The sequence below is a fragment of the Falco biarmicus genome, chromosome 13 (genome assembly GCF_023638135.1).
Source record: "Falco biarmicus isolate bFalBia1 chromosome 13, bFalBia1.pri, whole genome shotgun sequence".
NCBI classification, from domain to species: domain Eukaryota; kingdom Metazoa; phylum Chordata; class Aves; order Falconiformes; family Falconidae; genus Falco; species Falco biarmicus.
Window position 1 is genome coordinate 16566122 of NC_079300.1, and position 26449 is coordinate 16592570.

General features: G+C 35.9%; 1 long non-coding RNA gene across 1 annotated transcript in view; it reads right to left on the minus strand.

Annotated features, from left to right (window-relative positions):
- The window catches only part of LOC130158240 (uncharacterized), a 376714-nt gene that overhangs the window by 144699 nt on the left and 205566 nt on the right, over positions 1-26449 (minus strand). The window contains exon 4 of the long non-coding RNA XR_008825220.1: positions 9918-9991. This is a non-coding gene — a long non-coding RNA (uncharacterized LOC130158240). The remainder of the gene's footprint in view (positions 1-9917; positions 9992-26449) is intronic.

Here is a 26449-nt window from a genome sequence, read left to right on the forward strand (position 1 = left end):
GCAGGGAAGAGAAACTTCTGCACACAAGGACAGCCACTGCTCGTTCTCTTTTATTGTCAGAACCATAGTTAAACTGTCTTCAATATTTTATAGTATTTCTACTTTATAAGCAGGAAACAATAGCATTTGTAACATACATTGCAGCACAGTCCCCATTCCCTAGGGTGTCTGACTTCATTCACTTTTTGTCAGTCAGTATGAAAAAACTGAGCCAAACCCCCAAACATATAAATAATGTCTGCCACAGAGGCCCATTTTCTTTTTCATCCACAACCATGGGCAGACATACATGCTAGAAAGCTCTGGTAAAGGCTTTTAATTATTACTAGTATTCTGTGCTCCTTTGGAGTATGGTGGTGTCTAGGATTTTTAGATCAAGAGAAATCATAACAGAAATGTGCAGTAGAGATTATAAAGAAATATTTGACTTGAAGTTACCTTGTTGTATGCACTAAGAAAACAGAACTTCTTCCTGGATTTTAATCTAGCTTTAATAATTTTGATTAATTTGCCATTGATGGTTTTTGAAAGTGGGTGTTATTCCCTTTTAAGCTATACTTTTCTTCCATTAAAATAATGCTTTACAGAACACGATGATTATAAGGTCTGTCTTTATGCCTGAATGTCTTGCTTTAGCAGTACATCTGAGGCAATTATTGTCTAAAGTCATAATAATCTAAAAGGAACTTTTCTATTTCAGGCATCTCATCTAGTTTTATTTCGTTTAGTCATTATGTCTGCCATTCCTGGAGGATGCAAGCTCCTATAAAATTGGCAGCTCCAATGCCAATTTTATACAAAGCTTTCTTTTCTCTCTCGCTTCTGCTGTAACTGAATGAGGTTTTGATGAGAAAAGTATTTCCACTAATATTGCCTATCAGAAAGCTTGATGTACATAATAGAATTACTTGAATTACTATTGCAGGACTTAAATTTTATATGGCTGAGGACCATTTTCATTTCAGTCTTTCAACAGTTGGGTTGTTGTGGTTTTTTTAAGCAAAAAAAATAACCTCCCTATCTAGATAGTACTACAGGACAGCTTAAGCTCTATTTTTGCAGAATATGTAAATATATAGCTTGGATGCTTGCCAGCAAATGAAGCATACTACAGTGTTAAAGCTTACTGGAGTCATTTGATAGACTTTTATGACTGCAGTGGGTTTTCAAGCAGGATGTGAATGCTTTCTTTAGCCTTCAGCTGAACAAGTGTAATAGCTTCTCTGCCTTCCTGACTCCATTTCCTTTTTGATCCTGTGTCTGTCCCCTGCCCACCCACCCATCCACTGACATCTGTAATTAAAAGAATTAGATATATACAAAATTTTCTGCCTGAAAGGCTTACATTGCTATTTCTGAATGTGATTTGTAGTCTATTTCTATACTGGGGAGAGTGAGAAAAGTTTAGGAACCAAAGAAAGATCCTTCCAGAGGATTCATTAGGATTTCAGTGGAATATTGGACAAGATACACCTTAGATTTATTTGTAGCTTGGTTTTCTTTCACAAGACATATTGGAAATATGCCTCACTGAAAACAACAAAGTATTTTGCCTTTTTTCCATATTCACTCTTCATTAGAGAATCCCTTCATTTAAGGATAAAAGGGAACTGCTTGAAACAGCTGAATTTAGTTTATAGCGTTATGTTGCTTATGTCTGTTGCCTGTCTCATGCTAGGAACTGAGCACATTCATCCTTTAAATCTATGGGCAAGTTTGAGGCTTTCGGCTTACAGAACAACATTGGTGTGTCACAAATCCACAGAACTTCTACACTGATACACAAAAAGCAAGTCAATAAAGTGCTCGACAGCACCTGCAGTTTACTGAAAATCAGCTACATTTTTGGCCTTGTAGGCAGTTCTTTGTGTAAGGGTGAACTTCACGTGATTTCCTGCTAAAAGCCAATCTACATCAATGTCTCTGTACTACAATTGAAATATTTTCTTTTTACTACAGATGACACTCTGAAATTCTGATTATCCTCTTGGTTGTCTTGCCATTTTAAAATGGGACAACAATGGTAATGTGGAAAGTTTCCATTACTTAAATGCAAATGGTTAACCAAGGCTAGAACCAGGACTTTTTTACTTTTAAACCCCAGCCTATTAAAAATGTATTTATTCCCCAAATATAGTTTTGTCCAATTTTTTCCAGTGTGAACTCCCTAATGGGATATATGATGAGGTGGTATTTCAGACAGGTGGAGACTACTGATGAGATCTTTAAGGCTATGCACTTTACACTGATTATGCAGGTTTGGTATAATTTTTGTCAACAGTGTTTAGTTTATTAAAAAAATATTTATGAATTAAAAAAAATAAAATAATTTCTATCAAAATTTTGTAAAATCAAAAGAACAAGAAAAATTAATTTGGGACATAAAAACTGGTCAATTTAAAATTATATCAATGCAGAAAAAAATAGTTTCATATTAATTTTTCTTTTATTTATATCTTACAGGGATTGTTCCTCTAAATTATTTTAATACTCATAGTAACACATATACAGGAGGAAAAAGAACCCCTCAGTTCATGTACCTTCTGGTACAAGTTATCTAAGCTATTTTGATAATCAAACCTTTTTAATGTAGAAACTTTAAAAGAACTTTCAAAAATTAAATTGTTTCATGCTTCATTCTATGATTTTTACCTGAAAACTAGCAGTAGGTGTCAGCATTTTTATTTTGGTGTGCATCTACAAATTCTGTGATGACAGCATGCAGGTGGGAAAGACATCGTTTCATAGAGAAAGTGTAAACCAAGAGTATTTTACAATTTTCCAGATGGAAGAATATATTTGAAGCCAAGTAAATGTACTCATTGATGCTCAGTATGAATGACAGTCTCAAAATCGAAATTAAAATAATATGGCTTTTATATAACATTGACTGTATGAGAGGAAAAAGCAAATTCTGACTGAAGTAAGCTCAAAAAAGAGGAGGACAGAGACTCTGTCTTGGCCGTCCAACAAGATAAGGGATTCTTGCTCTGCACAGGTGCTGGAGGTGCAAAATCCTAGTCCTACAAGTATCAATGAGGGAAAAATTCTCACTGAATTCAATGGAATTAAGATTTAATCCAATAATTTCCTGCTCTGTGATGTCTTAAATATGATGATGTGTTGGAACAGAAAACTGTTCCTAAGAAAAGCTAGGCTAAAAGAATCGATTGAAAAATCATATCCAGAATATGCTCATGTCTTGCATTTTATCTCCAGAGATGTTGAATATAAAAGCAGAGGAAAAAAGTGCAAGCTAGAAGGAAATTCTCTCAATATTCAGCTATGTTGTTTCTTCAAAATTTCCAAAGCTTTAAACCATGAAGGAGAGAGGAAGAATGTAGCTAAGCTGTAACCTTTATAGGCTAAATCAACCCAAATCAAAATGCTTTGTTGAAATCAAGATTATTAGGTTGGGGGTTTTTTTTGTGCAACAGTGTGACACCAATCTGCCACTAGCTCAGATGTCCACAGGCTTGGTCTTCACTTAGGGCATGCTGACAAACTGTGGCTTTCTTCCAAAGTAATGGTAGGCTGGTCAAATACCTTTGCATTTGTTGGTAAAATAGGCACATGAACTAACATAAACCAGTAACAGCACAACACAAATTAAGTGGTTTGCTGCTCGGTGTCAAGTGGAACAAAGCATTTCAGAAAAAAAGGATATATATTTTTCGGTGGTTTTCATAGGGAAAAGAAAATGCTAATTAAAAACTCAGGGGATAACATTTCAGCATTATAGCACCAAAATTTCTTGAATTTTCTATTTTGTTGAAGATATGGATTTTTTGACCAATGGAGGAGTGGAAAACCTCCTAACATAGAAGTATTTCCAGTGAAATGGAAATGTTTAATTATCTCTTCACAAAAACCCCCATTTTACTTATATTTAATATATTCTTCAAGATTTACTTTTTATCCCAGTCAAATATTGACTGGACCACACTGAGGAACTTTTTTTTTCCTGTCAGGTATTCCTGGTCAGAAGGGAGGCACAGCGCTAACCTAAACAGAAATGAAGTTGATGTGAAACTCCTGAAGAGGATTGTCCATATCTGATTGGCTTAAATTGCTTTCAAGAAAGCAGCTTTAGTTGTTTAGTGTTTATATTTTTTGCAGAGATCTAATCTAAACATGACACTAATCTCCAATGTCCTTCTCATCTCCTTTGTGATAGAAATAAGACTAAGGGAAGCTATCGCTTTTGAATTTGAAATTAGTTTATTTTTGAAGTTGACTATTTTTTTGAAGGAACTATACTTTACTTCACTGAAATTTTACTACCCTGTAGAAATTTCATCTTCATAGAAGATAATATGCCCTATTATAGGGCCTATGCCCTATTAAGCTATCAAAATCCAAAGTAATAATCCTGAAGCACATTTAATTGATTGCCCACAGTTGAAAATATTTTCAGTTTATATATAAATTATACACAATCTTTATAATTACATTAATACAATATATAGATTGACATCTATATGCATATTTGAGTGTGCATATAGTTTTAAGTATTAAATAAAAGCAAAAAGCCCCAAGGGTTCCCCTTTCCCAACTACCACTGGTAATACACAACTTTAGACAAAAAAAGGATGCCTAGTATTGTAGTTGAGGAAGCAGAGTAAATTACTATAGATACACTGGGAGAGAAAGGGCATTTAGCCATTGTACTTCAGAACAATAATACAGGTAGATATAATTAAAATGAGACTATTATTAAAATATGGCTTACAGAACCTGTATCAGTTCTTAACACTATACAGATTCCAAAACACACAGATGCAGAATTCACTTTCTAAAGAACATTACCACTAAAAGTCTTGCAGAACCCTTTACAATTCTTGCCATTTGTTTGCCTATGTGAAATAGAATCAAGATGCATTTTCTGTTGCTTTATCTAAGCTTAGTTTTATGCATTATTATTGATGTAAGTCATTAAAAATGCATATAATGAATACATTAATAATGACACAATATTTCATCTTCTTATTGCAACAGGCAGTGAAAGACACATTCGTCCTTTTTATTTCATTTCTAATGAATAAAAAATACTACTCCAATATATTGCATTTTGATTAATAAAGATGTAGAATGATGTCACATATATGAAATCTATATTTTACTATTTAATCACATAAAATAAACTAATCTAGAATATGGATGTTCTTGTATTGTATTATACAGATATTACCAGGGTAGCTAAAAAGATTTAGAAAAACCAGTATTGCTAATTTGGACATAACCATTAAACACTATGGCTTCATTACTATGGTTTAAAAGCCAGACAATAGCCAGGATTCATCATACTGATTAGGAAGAAAGAGTCTCTTCTCTGCTTTTTTATTAACACAATGGTGTTTGGTCAAACAGCACTTGCTTTTGAAGTAAAATACATCAAATTGCTCTCTGTATAGAGGAAGATAATATCTGGCCGTTAAAGTAAAAGAGACAAAAAGAACATAAGGAGAGAAAGTGTAACACAGCAGAGAGAAAGGACATAGATCAGGCCAAGGAGAACATCAAAGCAGGAGGAGAACAAGAGGAAAGGGGAAAAAAAGGAGAAAGCAAGAGAGAAAACACCAACGTAAAATGCATATTTTGAAGACTACCTCCACAGACCAGAGAACAAGAAATATGTTTTTATATTTAAAAGGTCAGATTAGTTTTGTCATCATGCTAAGAACTCAGAAAGCATAACTCAAAAACTGAGACGCTAGAGACCTGGTTTGCATATCACCTCTACTCTTTGACTGACATACTCCAAAAAGATTTTTAAAGAAGTCAAGAAGCAGCTCTGTCTGTGTGGCAGATAGGCCTTTTTTTCTTGCATAGCACAGAAAAGCAGCAGCCTGTTTTACAAACGTGTCATTTGTGAGAGGTAGAGTTGAACTGCGTAATCAGCTCATCAAGATCACTGGAATGCTAATTAAAACCTGAAAACCAAGCATGCATTCCTTACACTACTGTAGAAATTGATCCACCTGCTGACAGAAAGCATTCTTCCTGAAATGCATTTCATGTCTCGTACTGGAATTAGGTCAGAAATTGCTTCAACTCTTTTCCCACAGTATAATCTGACCCTTCACCAATATTCTCAAACAAATCACACTACCCGTCAGGTTAGAGGGGAGGCAATGACAGGTGTATGGAGTAATCTATTCAGTCTGAATATGCAGCAGTGAGAAACTCTGTTTTATTGTTATTTTTACAAGTAAAACAAAGCTTGCATACGCTTGAAGCTGTATGCAGGCTCTTCAGCGGCCTTTCAGAAGGAGGGCAACTGTGCTGCCAGGGTGCTTTCTCTGTTTATTGTAAAACACTAAGCAGCTTAGGCTAAATTAAATTGAACAAATGAAATCAACATTGCGGACAGCTATGGAGGTTTTCTTTTCTTCTGTTTTTACAACTTATGTGGATATTAAAAATCAAAATATTTTTGTACATGCATTCCTCCAGTCAAATATCTGCATAGAGTGCCGTATCTCATGGCCACCACTAGCCAATCTGGCCAGGTACAGCTAGGCATGGCCAATTTATCCAGTAGTTTTGTAAGTGTTGTCCTAGGGACATCTTAGGTCTTCACAGTATGAAGTTTTTTGCCTTTTTGGTTTTTGTTTGTTTTTTTTTTTTTTTTAACCGAGGACAGGAATGGGGAGAATCATAAAGCAAATATTAGGTAGAGTAAACATTTATCAACTTATTTTTTTGCAGAATAGCATAAATAACTTATTCAGAAGAGAACAAAAAAAAAAAGGGGGGGGGGGGGGCACAGAGAGAGAGAGAACAGAGGAAAAGGTGGAGATAAACCTATAACAGAAATATTTTCAAGACTTCCAGAATGTTTAATAAGAGCATGTTGCAATTTACATCGACACATGGAAAATTCAATACAGTTTACACCTCCCAGAATTCTGGAGCTGCCAGCTCAGAAGGAATGGAGAACATAAATAATGTATTTCCTGTTATTCTTGGTCTGCAGCTGATCTCCTACTGAGCACAGAGAAAGTTTTAGATCCTTGGGAGACAGCTGGTGCTGTCTAGCATGTTTGACTGATTGAATGAGCAGAAAATGAAAGGCATAAAAGACAGAATGAGAATCTAAACCTAAAGATGTAGTTTTCAGAAGTAGTCAGATATTTTCTCCTATAAGAAAACTGGAAGGTTACAAAGCTGTGCAAGAAGGCACAATTAAGAATAATCTGTTCTAAAGAATCATATTATTTTATTATGAAATGTCTCATGTAGGTTGGATGGAAATCCCAGTTTTCTCTGAGGATAAACAGGTTCATGTTCTTCGTAATACGTACTTTGTATTTTGACATAAATGCTGGGAAGCTAATGACTGTAAAATATTTAGATCACGTGAGATTGTGAACCTCAATCATGGTGCCATTTAGGATTCAGCTGCAGTATTGGGAAACTGAAGTTCAACTGTTCTTCAGCACAACCTGCAGGGAATAAAGGTTTTCAAGTATTAGGTACGTCTTCTGCAGCATGAACTAAACTCGTGGGTTCGTCCGCTCATTTCAGAGAGCTAGTCAGACTGGAATTGGTAAACTCCATTCCTATTCTCCAGCAAGCAGGCCAGCTGGAGGAAAAAACACTCCTCCAGCTGCTTTCTCGTTCCTCTGCAGACCATTTCATCTTCTCTATAAGCAAAATAAATGTCTTAAGCCAGAAGTATACAGTAAAAGGGCATACATCTGATTTTTCATAATTATAAAGACTGACCACCATCTGACAGTCATGATAGCATCCAGATGCAAACAACAGGGCTGAATACATGCCTTTTCTCACCAGCTTCCTTAATCTGATGTGGTAAGGTGGTTAGAGATTAATGCTGAATTATGATTCTATCAATCATCCTTCATAAAATGTAAAAACCAAAAGGCACACAGATGAACTTCCCGTAAGGATGTTTGGAAATGATGATCCTTTCTCAAAAGAATTCCCTTTCTGATCATCTCCTGACTTCTCCAACACGCCAAGTGGGAATCCTTTTTATCCCTATCCTTAAAGAAACCTTTATCCCTAGTACAGACCAACACATCTCTTGGTCCTGACTCCCTGTCCGCGAGGGCAGCAGCCTGCTTTGCAAATCAACTGGCACATTTGGGAAAGGGTTGTTGTGCCAAGAACCTGAACAGAGCCTGTGTCAGCACTTCATGTATCAGAAAAGCTTTAGGCAGGGTGTGTGTGTGTCCCTTCACCCTTCTTTTTCTCAGCCTGTTAAGCAGGCTGGCATAGCCTGAGACAAAGATGATAATGGTGAAGTTTTGTAGGTCTCATAAGTAAACGCCTTTCAGATATGAGGCTTCAACAATAATTTCTTTACAGTATCCCCTTAACTAATAGGTTTCAAAGATAAACCAATTGTAGTTGTGCCACTAACAACAGAAGTTCCAGCAAACTCATTCAACCTCTATGTAACAGTGGATATGGCAGAAACCCCTCATAACATGTCCCAGCTTGAAAAGTAATTTCAAGAACTCAGGGAAGTGAGACAGAAAACTGCTGCTTCTATTCAGCCCTGAATAGAGCTAAAATGTATAAATTCCCATTCATGAAAGAAATACAGGGAGGAGAATCTCACTCTACCACAGATGATGAATCCTGGGCAGATAACCTTCAAAAGATGCACACATTGCTATCACAGTGAGAAAATTCCAAAGGAACGCAATTTCACACTCTTTATAGACCACTGTAATCAACCAGAAAATGAATTAGCATAGGCCAGAGGACAAGGTACTATCAAACAGGGTCTTGATCCAGTGAAGCACTTAATCTTATGTTTAAAATTAAGCACCTGATTTGTCCCATTAAGTCACATATATGTGCAAATCAAACTTGACCTAGCACTAAAAATAACTGAAATAATTTCTTGGAAGTTACCTATTTATTGTATTCAGTATTTTGTTCTATTCACAGGTTGTCCATGACAATACTCTATTTTTCAAGCTCTTCTAAATTATTTAGCATCATGCATGCATATTTCTGTCACTAGTGTTTTGGCTGAATCCCACTCAGAGCTCATGAAGTTCAAAGTTGTTATGACAATGTTGTTCCATCATACATTATTTACAAATAGTGAGACATACTTTCTTTTCAGTGACAGGTAGAGTATAGATTTTAGAATAAAGTTTGTTTCACATACATTAGCAAGTTCAAAGTTCCCTAATACGTATCTGTAATTTTCTTTTTATGCCAAAAAAAAAAAAAGATCCCTTACTCATCATACATAATTATCAAAAGCAGCATAAATGCAATCAAAGCATAATACTTTTATTTTATCTGGACAGCTAGTCAGATGTACTTATTTATTTCAAATAATATTCATAATTCTGTACATATGCTATCGGTTAATGTACCAAAAATGAAACATGTAATTATGAAAATAAATGCTCTTTAATCAGCAAGACATTCCAAAATAACAAAATGACAAAAAAATATCCACAACTGAGCATGAAATAAAACTTAAGAGGCCTGAGAACAAACTTTACATTTTCAATAAAGCTAGATAAAATGCCAGAAGTTTGAAATATGGATAGGAGGAAAAATAAGATTAGACAGTGCCAGGATTGGCTTGAGCATCATTGAGCTTTAATCAGTAATTTGTAACATCTGCAGAAGTAAGACAAATAACTTTCAGATAAAATAGTGTTATAGTACAGAGAGATCAACCTTCCACTGTATAGGGTTAGGTTAGGTCATTTGGATTCAGTCTAAGATGATTCCAATCTTTTGAACAGTTTAATTTTGCTGCTGCGAGGGACAGGGCTTTGACCAAGGGAAAGGTAAAATGAGAGCAGAAGTGACAGAAGGGATGGGAAGAGAAGCCCACAAAAGCAGGACTGAGGCGGAGTGGGAAGGGAGGAGTGTTCTTGGCACTGATGCACCTGGACAAGAATACCACCTACCAATAATACAGATGATTCAATATTACATTGCTGCATAAAATTCTGGCAGGACACCTTCTGGGAATGAATTACACCTGCAAAATTATGCAATAAAAATATCACCATTTGCATTCAAGTTCACTGTATATGTTGACCTGTTAGTTCTAATAATAGAATTGCATATTAGATATATGTATTTAGTGTATGTACTAAAATGGTGAATGCCAACATATATTTTCCCTATTTATTTTTCTATTACTTCATAATCACCCTCCAAAACTGCCATATTAAAGGATACACAACTAAATGAGGTTGCAGGTTGCTGTTACCTTCTAAATTGAGGTTCAGAGCTTACACACATTTTAAATTAACTAAAACATTGACCTATGTTACATTACCAGAAAAAATACGCCAAAAAAGATGTCTTGAATATACAGAGAAAGCCAAATCAGTTACAGCTGTTGTAATCAATTTCCATTTGCAGTGGGATTACAAAACATTATTTAAGTGACTACAGTACACATCAATCTCAAGGATGGGAACTAAGGGTGTCTTTCAGCAGAGTACTCAAGGAAGTATTTCTCTTCATGCTTGCCAGGTTTGCTAAATGTGGACCTACATGTAAACTCTAATGGCGTTATCATTTCTCATTTCTCTGCAGTCTCACACTCCTGTAGAAGGCAGTAAGAAAAAACACCCTTTTGGGTTAATCAAAATTGTATAAACCTGAATATAGACATTCCCTTACGGGTTTGCTTTGCATACACTTGATCTAACTGAAAAGACTTTTGGACACAACCCCCACCCCCCATCTTTTTATGAATTTTGTATTAATCCTTTTCTTCAAGTGATTCAACATTAAAGCCTTTTAGAACTATGAATATTAGGAAATATCTATATTTTTTAAAAATAATGAGGTAAAGAGATTACTTTCCATTGTCTCCTCTAGGAAAGTTTCACCAGAGACTGTATTAAACTCTAATTTTAGAAAAAATATCTCTCTCTCCCTCCTTTTTTTTTTTAAAGACACAATGGCACGTTGTTGCATCCACACGCTTGTGTTACTGCTTTAAAAATTAATTAAAGACATATTTGCATGTTAACATTGTTTCTCCCTTCTCTGACATGAACCTGCAGTCCATTTCACCTTTAGCAAGTAAATGATGAAATAATTTTTCACTGCTGGCAATACTACCTTTAGCATATTACATCTCAGTGCTGCTGTTTGCAGATGGATGGAGTGACCAACAATGTTCGCTGTCTATTTTAGTGAAACTATCTGCTCCATTTTTATAGTGTTTGCCTGTCAGATTTTTTTCCTTTGCCTAATTCAGCACCCAGAGACTCAGAAAAGGAAACCTATGTCTGAATACTCTGAAGATTTCTAGATTTTTAAGCATTCATCCTTAAAATGTGTTGGGCCAGCTTTCAATGACCCAACATTTTGGCAAAAAAGGTCAAGTGGAGTCATTAAATTGCTTTCTCCAAACCGGAACACTTTGGCAGCCCACTTCAGACAGCCAATAATAAAAGAATTAGCATTATGTTGCCCACAAATAAGATTTTATTTGTTGTACTACACACTGCACACTTATAAACCTTATCTAAAAAATCGATATAGAAGAAAAATCTCAATTTACAGCAAAAGAAAACAGAATGCTCATCACCTAATAATTTTAAACATCTTTTACTACAAATGCGTATTTAAATCTAACAGTAGTGCATATGCCCTGGCCCTGAACATGAGAAATAACCACTTTCAAATGTTCACAAAAAAGACCCCTCACCCCAAGTCCAGATCATTATCCATTTAAGCTAAACCTCTGTAGTTGACAACAGAGTGTACTTACCAGAGTACATATGCTAACTTTTGCTATTTTCTTCAGAAGGATCAGAACTATATGCAACAGGGGCAACCTTTTTAGTCTAGGTCAAAATTGAATTCAGGGAAATCGTGGGTAGGGCAATCTCTCTTGCCCTTTCTTCACCATTTTGTAAATAACCATTAAAGATATGCTACCAATATCTACAATATTGTTGATAGTCAAGGATGAAGTAAGAACACTTCAAGGAAAGAGGTAAAAATCCTAAAATATAACAGAGTCTGGATGCTCATCCCAATAGTTAGACCTGGATCTTGTCAATATTGCACTGTTGTTGATTGCTTTTATTCAATTTTTCTTAGCCAAACACAAAAATCTCCTTCAGCTATAAATCCTCATGCATTTTTCTGAATATCTGCTGTGGGCACTTTTTCTGAGGAGCTACACAAATGACCATGGTACAAAACATGACTACTGGCTAATTGATAATAAGACTAAAAATAGCCACATTGCTAATTAGTATCTGCAGACTGGTCTCACTTCTAATCTGGCTTCTAGCTTAAATATATTTAAACCTTAGATCTATTCCTGACAGAATGACGTTAATTTGGAGGCTGACCATTGCAGAGACTTCATCTCTTCTCATGAACTTTAACCTGCTGTGAAAAAAAATGAGCACATTTGCTGACAGAATGGTTTCTGTGAAGGACTTTTGAGATGAACAAACAAATGAGGTTTTACTGGGGTGACCTGATTACAGAGAGGTGAGGAGAAATTTCATGGCTAGGATTTTAAAACATACTGAGTACTGAGCATGCTTTATCTCCTATTATTTTACCTATGTATAATGCAAGAAGAGTTGGGCCAGTGATGAGTTGTCTTGAAAAAATTGCGTCCAAAGTGAAAAAATCTTTAAAAATAAAAGTCAGCAAAAAAATTCTCATTCAAAAGGTCAGATAAGTGGACCACTTACGAACACAGCAAGAGGTCTATAGACTGTTAAGCAAAAATCAAAACATGAATAGGAAATCTAAAGATTCAGAGAGGAGCCTGTGAGACCTCTTTTACCACTGATTTTTGCTAATTAGACAGTGGAATCAGAGTGGCAGCTTCAGAGAAATTGTTACATCCAGTAATAATGGGTACCCAGGAAAAAGAAAAGGGGTAAGTAAGAAACCATTTGCTGAACTCAACTCTGAATTTGCATCTGAACATGAAGAGACTGAGAAATCTTCGCTACAGCTCAGAACAGCAAGAAAACAGAATGACCTTGAAGGGCAGGTGAGGAGGGGCTTGAAAGTGTTTTAGGATTTTACCTGTCCTTACACTGTTAAGTTCTAAGGCAGATACTTGCCACAAAGATTTCATGCTGAATTGTCTTGCAGAAACAGAAGAGAAAATAAAAAGACATGAATAAGCAGAACAACTGTTCAGCTAGTTACTGTCTGATGTCTTTTCTCTTTTCCTTTCTACAGTTTCAGTTTCATCTTTACAGCTGAAGGAAATTCAGCCACAAATTCTAGAAATCATTCATGCTTGAGTATATTGCTACGCTGACCACGTGATAATAGGTTTTTATTAATAGTTTTTGAAGTGTTGTTTTCCAGGGTTTGAAAACCAGACAGAAAAAGTCTTGATCCATAGGATCATGCTTTTTTAAAACAAAACAAAACAAAAAGATAGGGAATTTACATACAAAATTAAAATACAATATTTAAAGTACAGAATCCTACTGTCAGTAAAAGGGATAATAAATTCTAAGGTGATTACTAGTTGCTTCTGATTAATTAAATACCCCAAAAAGGAAGGGAAAATAATCTCTACAATGGTACTGGAAATCTTTGGAACATGCTAACAAAAAGTAATGGAAGGAATGGAAAGGATCCAGTATTCCTATGTAGACTCACCAGTTTAGAGATAAAGAAAGGCTTTCCATTGGAACATGCTTATTTATTATAACAAAACGTGTTTCATCTGAAACTTTACTGTCAAGGTCTTGGGGTTTTGTTTTTACTAAAATTCAACAAATTTATTGGGCAAATATTCACAATCTGCTTGGACCACTATGAAAAATCAGTTGTACAGGCAAATTAGAGCAATGCAGAAGGACAACTGCTCAAAGACAGTGGGCAGAGAAATAGAAAAAAGAGGTGCTTATTTCTTATTCAGCATTCTTAGCATTGATTTTCCTCATAAAATGTCTCCCTCTACGAATGCAAAAGGAACACAAGTAACATACAGTCTGGAGAAAGTACCTGTAGAAGAATATGTTGAATCACTATCTATAATTTATATCCTTCACTAAGTCAGCACAGAAAAAGATTATTTGAGTATTTTGAGAATTAATATCAGAAGATTTAACAAAATTGTTTCTGTACAAAAGTGTAAGTAAAATTTTGAATGGGTTTACATTCCTGTGTCATTGCTTTCCAGGGATTCTCAGACTACTTTGTAAACTAGGCTGAACTTCTCCATTCTTTTGTCAAAGGAAAAAAAAAAAGGGGGGGGGGGGGGGGGGAACAAAAGAAAAAAGGAAAAAGGTAATGAAAAAACAAATGTAGTTTGATATTTTCAATTGCTGTCAAATTCTGATAGCATTTCTCATAGCTAGTGTATTTAACAATTCAGATGTTTAAAAATATGTTTCAAGACATTAAAAGTAATCGTTTATCATGTCAAAAATAGGGGTGGGGAATTGGGGAGGGTTCTATTTTTTCATTCTTTTTTTTTATGGTTTAGCATAATTTTAGACTTTTTTTAAAAGAGGGTTTTTTTTCAACGGAAAATAGAAGTATCAAAACAATTATCTGAATCTGCAAGCTGGTTGCTGAAAGGATGCTAAAAAATAAGAGAATCATGACATTCATTAGTAAAATTGCTACTCAAACATTCTTGCGTGACTATGTGTTTGAAAGGAGTAAATACAGTTTTCTCAGATTAATACCATTTTCAAGTTATATTATTTTTGATCTCTGATTTATCCTTCTGTAAAGTTTTCATAATTTTATTGAAAATTATATCCTTTGATAAAATACTTCAAAAGCTTCTAGCAACATTTGCACATTCTATTTAATTCTCTGATTTCTTCATTGCTATTTCAGTTGAGGTAAATTACATTTCTACTGAATGGCACAGGCCTAATCTTTAAAATATTTAAGCTTTTTCAATAATTTTATGCTTAGAATGACATGAGAAATTATTAGAACATGTTGCCATAAGAAATCTCTTTCTGTATGAAGAAACAATAAGACAATGTAGATGTGTTTGTGCTTTGCTCCTGAACAGCATTTATATAAGTATTTAATACTATGTTGCAAAACCAAAGTGAGATTGAAAGCCCTATTGTTATGGCAATTGCCATGAAATTTTTCACTTTCTTCACTGAGAAAGTCTTATTAAACAAAAATACATGGCATGTAATGCAGTATCTTTATTTACCCTCTTGTTTGAATATGACTATGCAAAGATAAAAATCTACTCCCGTTATGCACTGAAATAAATGCTTATCATGAAACCTGGAATACAAAACATGTCTAGTGACAGAAAACACCACTGTGTATTACTAACTAAAACACACTGAAATAGTCTCAGGACCTTGATTACAAAACAGAACATTATTTTGCTGTCTGTCGCACAAGAAACAATAAATCTTGACAGATTAATCCAGAAGCTTGACAAACACAGACTTTTAAAGTGAATGTTCACATTTTGGTGGTTTCCTAAGCATCCTACTTGCAGCTTCATCATATGGGAACATCAGAGGTAGTATGGCAACATAGCAGAGCAGACCTATGTTTTGGGAAACAATCTACCATGAAATCCAGTTGTTAACAGATTTATTGTTATGCTGCTCTAAGTTTTATCAAAGAGCATGTAACATTTTTCCAATGTCAATGTGTAGCATAAGAACATGGAAGAATATACTTAGCTTTGAAACCCCTTCTTTCCTTGCCCTTTTGTTGCACCAAGTACAGGCAAGCTGTTTATTTGAACCCAAAGCCCTCTGGACAGTCTCAGCTCAACAAACAGATATGATATATGGCTACTCCCACTCCTCCTCATCTGTTGCTATGGCATTTTGCCTGCTTACAAGGTGATTGGACAATTTTGCTATGAAAGTCTGCACCAAAGATCAAAAGCTCTCCCGTGGCATAGTGCTGCCTCTGCCATCTGTTTAGCATGATGTTTGACAGGTCCAGGGAAGAATGGATGAAAAGGCAATACCATGTCATGTTTTTACCTATTTTTCCTCACTAGCTGACATTTTGTCCCACCTTTATTCCACTTGCTACTTGGAAAAATGTGGAGAAAAGCAAACTTCAAAACAGAAAAGAAATAACAATCAGTCTCCTTCAGGTTAGCCTTCAGTCTGTAACTGAAGAAACTCATAGTAGTCATTAAACAGAGACTAAGGGATATCACCATACAAGTAATAGGTGCAAGGACCCTACCAAAAATCTTGAGTTCCCAACAATATACTGTGCACAGGTACCCTGATCTTAGCACATACTAAATAATGTTAAAAGTCATGCAGAAAAAAAAAAATCATTTGGAACAGAAAGCAATAAGAAATCTTTCTGAAAGAAAAGTAGTGGTGAAAAAGCAGAAAAGATTCAGCAGCAGCTTTTTAGATTCTCTAGGAGACAGGGTTGCAACATTTTTAAAAAGAATTTTTAAAGTGAGTTAAATGAATGGCAGCAGATTAAATTAAATGAGAATTTACTGAGAACGTGTCAGTCAACTCTAATTTTAGGCATATGAGCAGTTGTAAGATGTTTGCTTTTTATCCATTGCTGTGGAAAGGTAGAAAGAAGGAGGAAAATACCACCTTCATTAAAAGATGGAAACTGGGTTGACTAAATTGCAACAAGATTTGCAACATTCTAGTTTCTCTTTCTTGCTGGGTATGACAAAGACCCACAGATTTCTTTCTGTGTCTGACAGCTCTTTTCTGCTAGTTTTTCTGCTATGTTATAGACAAAGTAAGTATAAGCATCTGAATAATATCTCATTTGCCTTTATGTAGCAACACTACAATGACATCCAATGCAATTTTGAAGGCCTGCAATAGGTGCTCTTTCTGAGTATACTCTAAACCACAACCCCAATAAAAATTTCCTATTTATCATCCCTGGCCCTTTCAGATTCCCAAATGTTCTCACTGTAGGGACTTAAATGAAGACCCAAATATTTTTCTCACCACAGGCAGTCACATCTTTCCACCTCTCTGTGTGGGAGAGTTATTTTACCAAAGGATATGCCTGCAAATCAGAGTACAGAGGCATTTCTTGGGTCTGGATGAGCTGTTATTGCAATGCAGCAGCTCCCAGCAATGTTTGAGAGAACAACTATTACGATGAAGCTAATATAGCTAGTCCTCCAAAGAACAGCCTCGTTTCTAAATTATTTACACATGTTAATTTTTTCTCCCCATGCTGTTATGCATTTGAATTGGTTTGCTCTCACTTATACTAGTACACATCATGGCTGAGATTTTCAAAGCCAAGAATCCCTTAGGTGGCTTTGAAGATCTAAATTTAATCTTTTAGTTTATGCTTATTTATAGTGGATTTGCAAGGAGAGTTGCTCTTTCATTCCAGCAGGCAGCTTATGCAAATTATTTTTCATTATCAGATGCCCATCCTTCAGTATTGTCATTAATTAGCAGACTAGATACTGTGAAAAATGCCTTAAGTTGGTAATTATCAGAAGCAAAAATGAAGAAAGGTTTTCTTTGCTATAAGAAGTTGCAGGAATTAAATAATCAATACATTTACTGCAAAATATTTCTGGTGTCACAATGACTTATTTTATATTAATATAATAATGCAAGTAAATATTTATATTATATGATAATGAACATACAGTCCCCACAGTCCAGGATGAAATGGTTAGTGACCTGGTGCTCTACTTAATGTGCAAAAGTATATGGGGTCAGATGGGACCTACTCAAAGGTACTGAGGGAGCTGGTAGAGGAGTTCACCAAGCCACTCTCTGTCATTTATCAACAGTCCTGGCTAACTGGAGGTTAGCCAATGGGATGCCCATCTACAAGAAGGGCAGGAAGGAGTATCCAGGAAGCTACAGGCCTGTCAGCCTGACCCTGGTGCTGAGTTAACAGTTGGACTTTATGATCTCAGAGGTCTTCTCCAAGAAAAATGGTTCTATGAGTCTATAAACAGGAGATGTTATTATCATTTTTGCATTAAAAAGCTGTAGTGGACTTCATGTCAACTCAACGCTACCAAATGTTTGGTAACGTATATTGAAAAATGCAAGCAATGACCCACATTGGGAAAAGAGTTCTTAAACATTATTTCCAAGTGTTACAACATTAAAATCATAAGACTTCTTTAAAGGAAAGATCCTATTTTGGTTTTTTTTTCAGCAGGTCCAGGAACAAAGGAATGAGAAACTAGCTTGCAGTAAAAGTACAGCTGCTCAACACCACCTGAAAAGACCTTCTTAGTCTGGGATTGTCATTGGCAAAAATTGGTTTTCAGAATCAAATCTGGCAACACCTGCTTGAGCTGCACTGGCAACTTCTGTCCAACCCACTGACTCCCACTTCCAACTTTTTACAGTCTCCTCCAAGTGCCTTATCCACCTCTCAATTCTTCTGTTATTCACCACCTTAATAAATTGTACTCTCCTGTATTTTAACACTATGCTAGATATGATACTATATTAAAAATGGGTAAAATCAGGTCTCCTATATTGCTATCCTATGGATTAGCCTGACATAATTTACACGGGGATCAAATCTATGTTTTTTTTCTCTCTTTTTACTTTAGGTTCAGCCATCATGTCCATCAAAATATAACTTTTTGTAGTACTGAAGTCATACTAAGGAGATGGAACATTTTCGTTCAACTTGAACATTTCATTTGTTTTCATATTGAGCCTGTGTTCCTTTTTTCCAGTCATTAAAAGTGGCATTGACAGATCCATTAAATATTATGTCTTGTGTATTTATGATTTCACTTGCTATTATTTTGCAGCAGAGATCATCCAGGCCTCCTGATTTCAGTACTGAACGTAAGTTTAATTTTGATCCCAATTTGGACAGAAAAAGTTCTATTATCATTCTCACGTGGTCTCTACTACTAGCCTCAAATACATCATTCAGCATCCTTATAAAAAACTGACTGATGTAATGCTGTAATACTTAGAACATACCTAAATTCTCCGTAAGTTCCAAATCAGCTTCAGTATATCCCTTCTGAGTAACCTTTCAGTGTTTTCCCCAGATACTGTCACCTGCTTCTTTACATTTGGTTAAGTAACAAAAATGGCTATTAATCACATAGCTCACAGTTCCCACAATACGAAGAGCAGAGCTGCAGAGAATATTTTAAACAGGTAAAAAGCTTAATCTTGTAACTTTCATTGCCATACAATACATTTGCTGATTCCAGCAAGGAAAGGTCTATTTCTTTGCTTTGTCACACAGTATTCATTTACATTAATTATAGAAGAAAGGAAAACCTCGTTACGGGCTGCAGCTGATGCAAGTGTCAGGTATCAGATTAGCAACTTCTCTGTGTTTGTGCAGTATTTATTAACTGACAGCCATCGGCTGTTACCTGATAGCTGGGATCTGAAGGCTAACCCATTCCTAAAATGAGGCAAGCTGCAAAGCAGCCTGCAGAATGTACATGCAGTGCCATATCCTCCATCACTGCCTTATTTCTCTTGGCTGAGGGAGACTATGAGCCCTTCATGCTTTCTAAATAATTACTTCTATATCTGCTCCAATCTATGGCTTGTTTCTGAAGTTTTCTGTTTCTGCTGCTGACATGCATCATTTAAGCTTGTTCCAGTCAGTGATCCTCTCTAGCCTTCCTACTTTGAAGCTTCAAATCTTGCTACTTCAACTCTGAAATTTTCTCACTTCATATTTTTCAGCAGTTAAGGTTTTCCTTTCATTGATTTTTATTGATAATCCAGAGTACGCATGATATTTTAACTGTGAAGTTTCATCTTGAATATCCCAAAGTGAAAATCGGAAGCTATCTCAGAAAAAAGGGTGGTATGAAAGTGAAAAGATTTGGTATATCATGAAACTGTCCATAGTTTAAGAGAGAAAAGGAAAAAAGAAAATTGGGAGACAATTGACTCAGAAATAAATGTTGACACTAAGGCCTACGGAAAATATTAACTGAAGAAATCAGATAGTGTTAAGCTTTTTGAGTAATTGGACCCTGTGTTTGCATGCTATAAATCTAGACTTGACTCTAGCCCCAAGAAAATAAAATACAGTTAAAGAAATATGCCAAGCTTATGATACAGTTTTAGTTGCTTATATTCACTGTAAGCGTACACGATTTTGGAAAGTAGGAATCACTACCACTTCCATACAAGGTCTCAACATTATGAAAATTAAAAGGAACAGCTCTTTTGTTAGAGAGCTCTTAGCAGGTGAATACCAAATTCAGTGGCAATATAATAACATAAATGGGTAATTTGTTAAAGCATTTAGTAAAAATAAAAAATAAGACAGACAGGCATTGGTTAAGAGAAAAAAAAAAGCAGTAAAATAATTAGGCCATGTAAATATCTTAACAATTTCAATTTGTTAAAGTATCTCTGCTACATCAGACAGTATTTCCTTATTGTATTGCATTATCCCTGACAGATGGATATAAGATGACATACAAAAAAATAAGCCTAACTCAAAATGACAGTACAAAATTGATAATACAGTCAATACAGCTTCAGGGTACGTGAAATTATCTAAGTATATTAGTTAAATGTGAATCCACATATGGAAGTGGAGACATGGAGACAGGGAGAAAATGAGTGTGAATAGTTTCACGCTGATATACATGCCTGCATAAAGCAGACAAATTGAGAATTAAGTGGAATTCCAAAGAATCAAGAAGATGAAACACCACAGAGAAACAATTCACTTATGCCAACGTCAGCTAACACATACACGAGCAAACTGAAATAACAATGAAAAGACACACCATTACATTTCAGTTTCCTGAGGCAAGTAATGTGATTTAGAAATGCTCAAACTTCTTTCATTAATCTTGCTACAGAAAAAGAGAAAAAGTAAACATACTGTTATAGAGTTTTGTAGTTACAGTTAAACTCATGGAAATTACTATATTTACTTACGCTTTGTCCCTGCCCTTGAGTCTCCACTCTCATTTTTGTACTAAGAATCAGATTTTCCCTTTTCCCTCCCTGCTGACTGCACTACTGACAGTAAAGGTTTTCCACCTCTTCAGGCACATGAGTGAAGTCTCAGTCATGTAATGATTCTTTACAGACTTCATTGATGTGGCAGCAACTGTAAAAAAAACCCACACTGTGCATGAACAGGTGTGGATGCACCTCCATCTAACCCCTGCTGTCCCTAAGGAGGTGAGCCTCCAACTCTCATCATTCACAAATATTTGGCTGTTGCCCTTCTGTTTCAAAGAAAAGGCACCAGGCCAGCTGGAAGGCTTTCAGGGCTGGGATATAGCCTACTGGACTGGCAATAGGACACACACGTAGGTTGTATTTTGGATGGAGGTATTCTTCAACCCTCCCATTGGAACAGCAACACGTTAATGTAATCCAGATATGTTGGAGCAAAGAGCAGGAGCATGGCGCTCTGTATGTTAGTAATTGAACCTCAACTGAGAGAGTGAAATCCAGAGCTCTGGTCACTGAGCCAAGTCTAATTCTGTGTTTTACATTAAACTGCTACTGGGTCCTCTTATTCTGAAAAATTGCACTGAAAGTAAGACATATTCAAATGTCTGCATGGACTTTGTGTTTGCTGTGAAAAAAAGCTAAATGATCTTGCTCATGGCTATGGCTGTATCTCACTTCTCAAATGGTGACATTTACAGAAATTGATAAACAATCACAGATAAGAAGAGACATCACAGTTTTTCCTGTAGGCAGTAACAACATTGTGCAGTAAGTCTTAATTCACTCTTTTTTTTTTTTTTTTTTCAGGTTTGTTTCCTTTACTAACACAAAGCACACTATTTATTACACTAGAGCTGAAAAATCTGTTTGCGGTTGCCACAAACACTGCAGTGAAGACAGGAGAGGGACTACAAGGTCTGAGGAGGTTGCTAATCACAATGCTCCAGGCAGCAAGTAAAGGAGGAGGTAGATCAGCCCATTACAGACCATTTAGTGCTAAACAAAATCCAACAATAGAAACTATACTTCAGAGAACAAATACCAACTGTCGGGGATGATGGGCTGGATGAAGCAACAGACTTTCCTTCTATCTATAAATTTGGTGATAAGGACAAGGGGAAAAAAGCTAGGAGCAATGCTTAAGTACTGTGTGGCTCATTCATGAAACTGGATTCCTGTGATAGGTACGTTAAAAGATACACTTTTTCTCCCTCTGATTGCCTCTGCTTTGGACAGACTGATACAGACTAGCTTCAGGAAGTAAATGTGCAACTTAATATTGGTGAATCAATTACTAACTCAGAGCTACATTGCAGTAGAAAAGTTGGAACAAAATTCCCTTTCCCAAACAAAAATGTACATACCCAATGCTATTTCACAGTTCAGCAACACTTGAAACATTTTACTTATTTTGGAAAATCCTTAAAATCTGCCCTGAAATTGATTTTTTCATGAACCAATACAACGGACGTAATAAATATTTGCATATTTATGGTCCAATTAGTGAACTATACTCCCGAAACATGAAAAAGCCATTGTTAAAGTGATATTTGCTAGTTGAGAAACTTACCTTTGTTAAAACCAGTAGACCAGTGAAGTGGATGATCTAGCAATAACAAAAAAAATTACAGAAGTCTCATCTACCTTAGATGAACATTTGGCATTGATCTTAGAGAATATGAAGAACATAAAAAGTTATTTCAGCTTTCTCCCTTTTCTGCTTTCTTCAGCACAAATTATTCCATTTTGAAGACTCCACCATGTAAAATGACATTTCCATGTGAAGACAAACAAAACTCAAATGAATATAAATGTTGTTGCACATCACTTTTCTTGTTGCAGGCACTAAAATAATAATGTTTAAGTACAGGTAACAGCAAACTGCTAATTTACCGGAAAAAAACCAACACATATAGTCAGGCAGGGGCAATGAAAAGACTATAGAGAATAATACTCTGAAAAGATGCACTATTGATGCCATTAATACATACTATTATGTCAAACTTGTCATTACAAAGAAGTCTCAAAGCCATATGTACTAAACAGATGTTTGATACATAGTTTTCAAAAAGCCAGTTCAGTAAGAATTGAGTCTTTGTTCTTAGGAAACCAAAACAAAGCAATCTATAACCAAGGGCTGGTTTGCCAGAGGGTGACTTCTGCCTGTTTAAGAGCCTGTCTGACAAAGTCCCTTGGGAGATAGTTCTGAAGGGCCAAGGGGTCCAGGAAGGCTGGACATTCTTCAAGAAGGCAGTCTGAAAGGCACAGCAGCAGGCTGTCCCCATGTCCCAAAAGATGAGCCAGTAGGGAAGATGACTAGATTGGCTGAACAGAGAGCTTGGGCTGGAACTCAGGTACAAAAGGAGAGTTTACCACCTTTGAAAAAAGGGGCAAGGAACCCTGGAGGACTACAAGGGTGTCATGAGGTTACGCAGGGCAAAGATTAGAGAGGCAAAAGCCCAGCTAGAACTTAGGCTGGCCACTGCCATAAAAAATCAGAAAAAGTTTTCACAAAGTCATTAGAAACAAAAGGAAGGCCCATTTTTTAAGTTTGTTCCTTACACCCATTACAAACTATACCTACATTTAGTCACATTGGCAAATCTTTGCCTTTTGTTTGTGTGGAGGGATAGAGTACAGAAAGTGTTAATTCATGGTCAAGAATACATATTTCATTTTGAAGAATAGAGGCATGTGGAAAAGTGGTGTGTCAGTATTTTAAACTGGTTTTGTAAAAGGATCTGATACAATGCCTGTGAAATCTTTCTATTTGTGTTCAACAAGGAATGGCTTCAGGTATTTTAAGTCTGTGTATGCAGACTGCCATATCTATTGTATCATGAGGAACAACATCTGCGTGCTAATTATTATATATTAGCATTGAAAAAGAGTGAAAAGCACACATAAGGAGCTCCATGAATTTGTTATAAACCCCATTACTAAATGTTATTTAGCATTTGCTCCTGAGGCTTAGAGTTAGACTAAATTAATAGTATTACAGTTTCTATTCAACAAATTCCCTTAAAGTATTACATAAAAGATTAAAACCCATGGTATAGTAACAATTGGAATCACATATAATCACATGAAGAACAAGAATGTCTTTAATGTCCTTGTTTTATACCTTAAGACCCTACATTATAGCTCAAAGCATAGTCTGAACATCTTGTTATTTCTCAGGTTAGCATAAACATAGATGAATAGCTACATGTATGTGTAAATATAACCATTTGAGAATACTAAACATGTAAATACTAAGATAGGTCTGATACAGCATAAAAGTCCATGAGGTACAATATAATGCATTAAAGACAACTTTATTAACCATTGACTTCAGGTGTGTCACACTAGTTACCTTAGGATCATCCAGGAAATTTTTTAGAAAGGACTTTTCATGTAAGGGAGAAACATTTTTTGTATTGATTTTGTGTCCCTTGATGGTGGTATTCATGGGTTGCATACATGACTAGAGAATTTGTAAAGCTTCCAGAGCATTTGGGGGGATAAGGAAAGATGATAACAATATCCAGGAATTAGACTCTGAAACATTCAGGCAGTCTCAGTGAAGAGATGTCACTACTCAATTCCAAGTCAGTGATGCAGATGCTGCCTTGAGAGAACTTCTCAAATACACTTGCCAGAACTGTTAGAGACTCACAGGAAAGCCTCCTGATTCAGTCTGTCTCTCAATGTCTTGCTGCATGTCAGGGATATACCAGCAGACTCTTCTCGCTAGGATGCATTCTTTCCAAAGCATGTCCCCTGATGCACTTCCAGCTCCAAAGGTACATTAGCTTAATAAAGAAATACCCCCTGCCCTCCTCAGCATCAGTGTCAGGGTGCTGGTCTACCAACCACTGCTCCCTCCAAACTAAATTGTGTTGCAAACTTCACCAGAATTACTCCAAGTGCCTTACAAGTAAAGAGTAGAGCATGTGAGCTACAAAGAGCTAAAATAGAAGGCATTGCAATAGGAATATACATTGTAAGAAAACAATAATTTTAGAGAGATTTTGTACAGTAATGAAATAAAAGTGTCATATCAATATATTTGCCCCAATTTAAACAGCTATCTGGGAGCTAGGATTCCATTGCCAGGCAAGCCCATCATGAGGAAAACTGCTGTCACTAAAGGTGTTTGCAACCTGGGGACAAACGTATGCTTATACACTTACTTTCTCCCTCTGATATTTCAATCAAATGCAGACCTTTCCAATGACAATGCCCTTTTGAAGATCTTCTGTGATTTTTAGACTGTATTCTTACCAAGATCTGAAATTAGCGATTGTGTCACAGGGCTTGGGAAGGGCTGACATTCCTACGCAGAAATAAAGCTGATCAGACCTACAGGGATCAAAGGGACACTACATGTACTGTTTAAAATGTAAGCAAAGTATTTACCCTTTCTCAAAAAAAGACTGAAGTGCTGCCACAATTTCAAGCATAATTTATGTGCATAAATTTTATTTCAGACTAATATGTATACCGACACTGAAAATCACAACGTAGTCTCCTGGACATGTATCAGTTGTGATTTCTTGATTCTTTATCTGCTTTTTGTGAGACAAGCAGAATAGTAATCAAATGCATCTGAGCTTAACACACATTTGGAACGTGTTGTCTCCAGCTGCAGTTTTGGAGGATCCCATGACAGCTACTCTCCATTCTGCCTGTGCCCCTATCCAATTTCTCCCACTGTATCCAACACGTTAAACGTGTGAACTTTACACTTCATCTTGAAAGTACTTTCAGGTTTTGCCTCTTTCAGCTGAGTAAAAACTTTCTTTTACACCATGCGTCATGCTTCACTGCATAAGATTGACTTTTTAATATCACTTTAAAAATATCTCAGTCTTTTAAATTCTGACTATACAGACGCATATCCTCCAGGTATAAACACATTGGTGATCCTAAATAAATGTGTGCCATCTTCCACTAGTAGGGGTTACATAAATTGAGTTAAGCTCTGGGTAATACTGAGTGCCCAGTTCCTATAGAGCTGAAATATCATATGATCTGGCACATTACATACTATGAATTTAATTTTAGTCCAATTTAATTTTAAACTACTTGCCAGGGTAGTTGCAAAGTCATTCAGATTCTGCTCACTCCCAAGTAGACATCCACAATTGCATCTGGGAAAATGAAATTCCTTTCTCTGATGGTGCTGATGCTTTCATTTTGCTCATTGGTGGGGTTATTCCGGCCATAGTGTCATGCTTTGGCTTACATACCTTTCCTCTGGAAAATTTCATTTGTATTTTTCTCATGTTACTTAGGAAAGAGCTGTTAAACATGCATATTATTTAACCTTAATAACAATAAAATTGTTGGGAGTATTTAAATTCATATTTCAGTCTCTAAAAAGCCAAAAGGAAGGTAACGTTTTGTATGACAGAACAGGCTAGCTGATGTCAGGTGAGCTAAGAGGAAACAAACAACAACAACCCTGAGGTTATCACTAACCTTCAGATATCCTTATTTAGACATATACCAGATTTTAGGGGGAGGGGAAGTAATTTAGATCTCCAGAGTCCTACATTTAATTAGTTTTTAATCCATTTCTACACCCAATG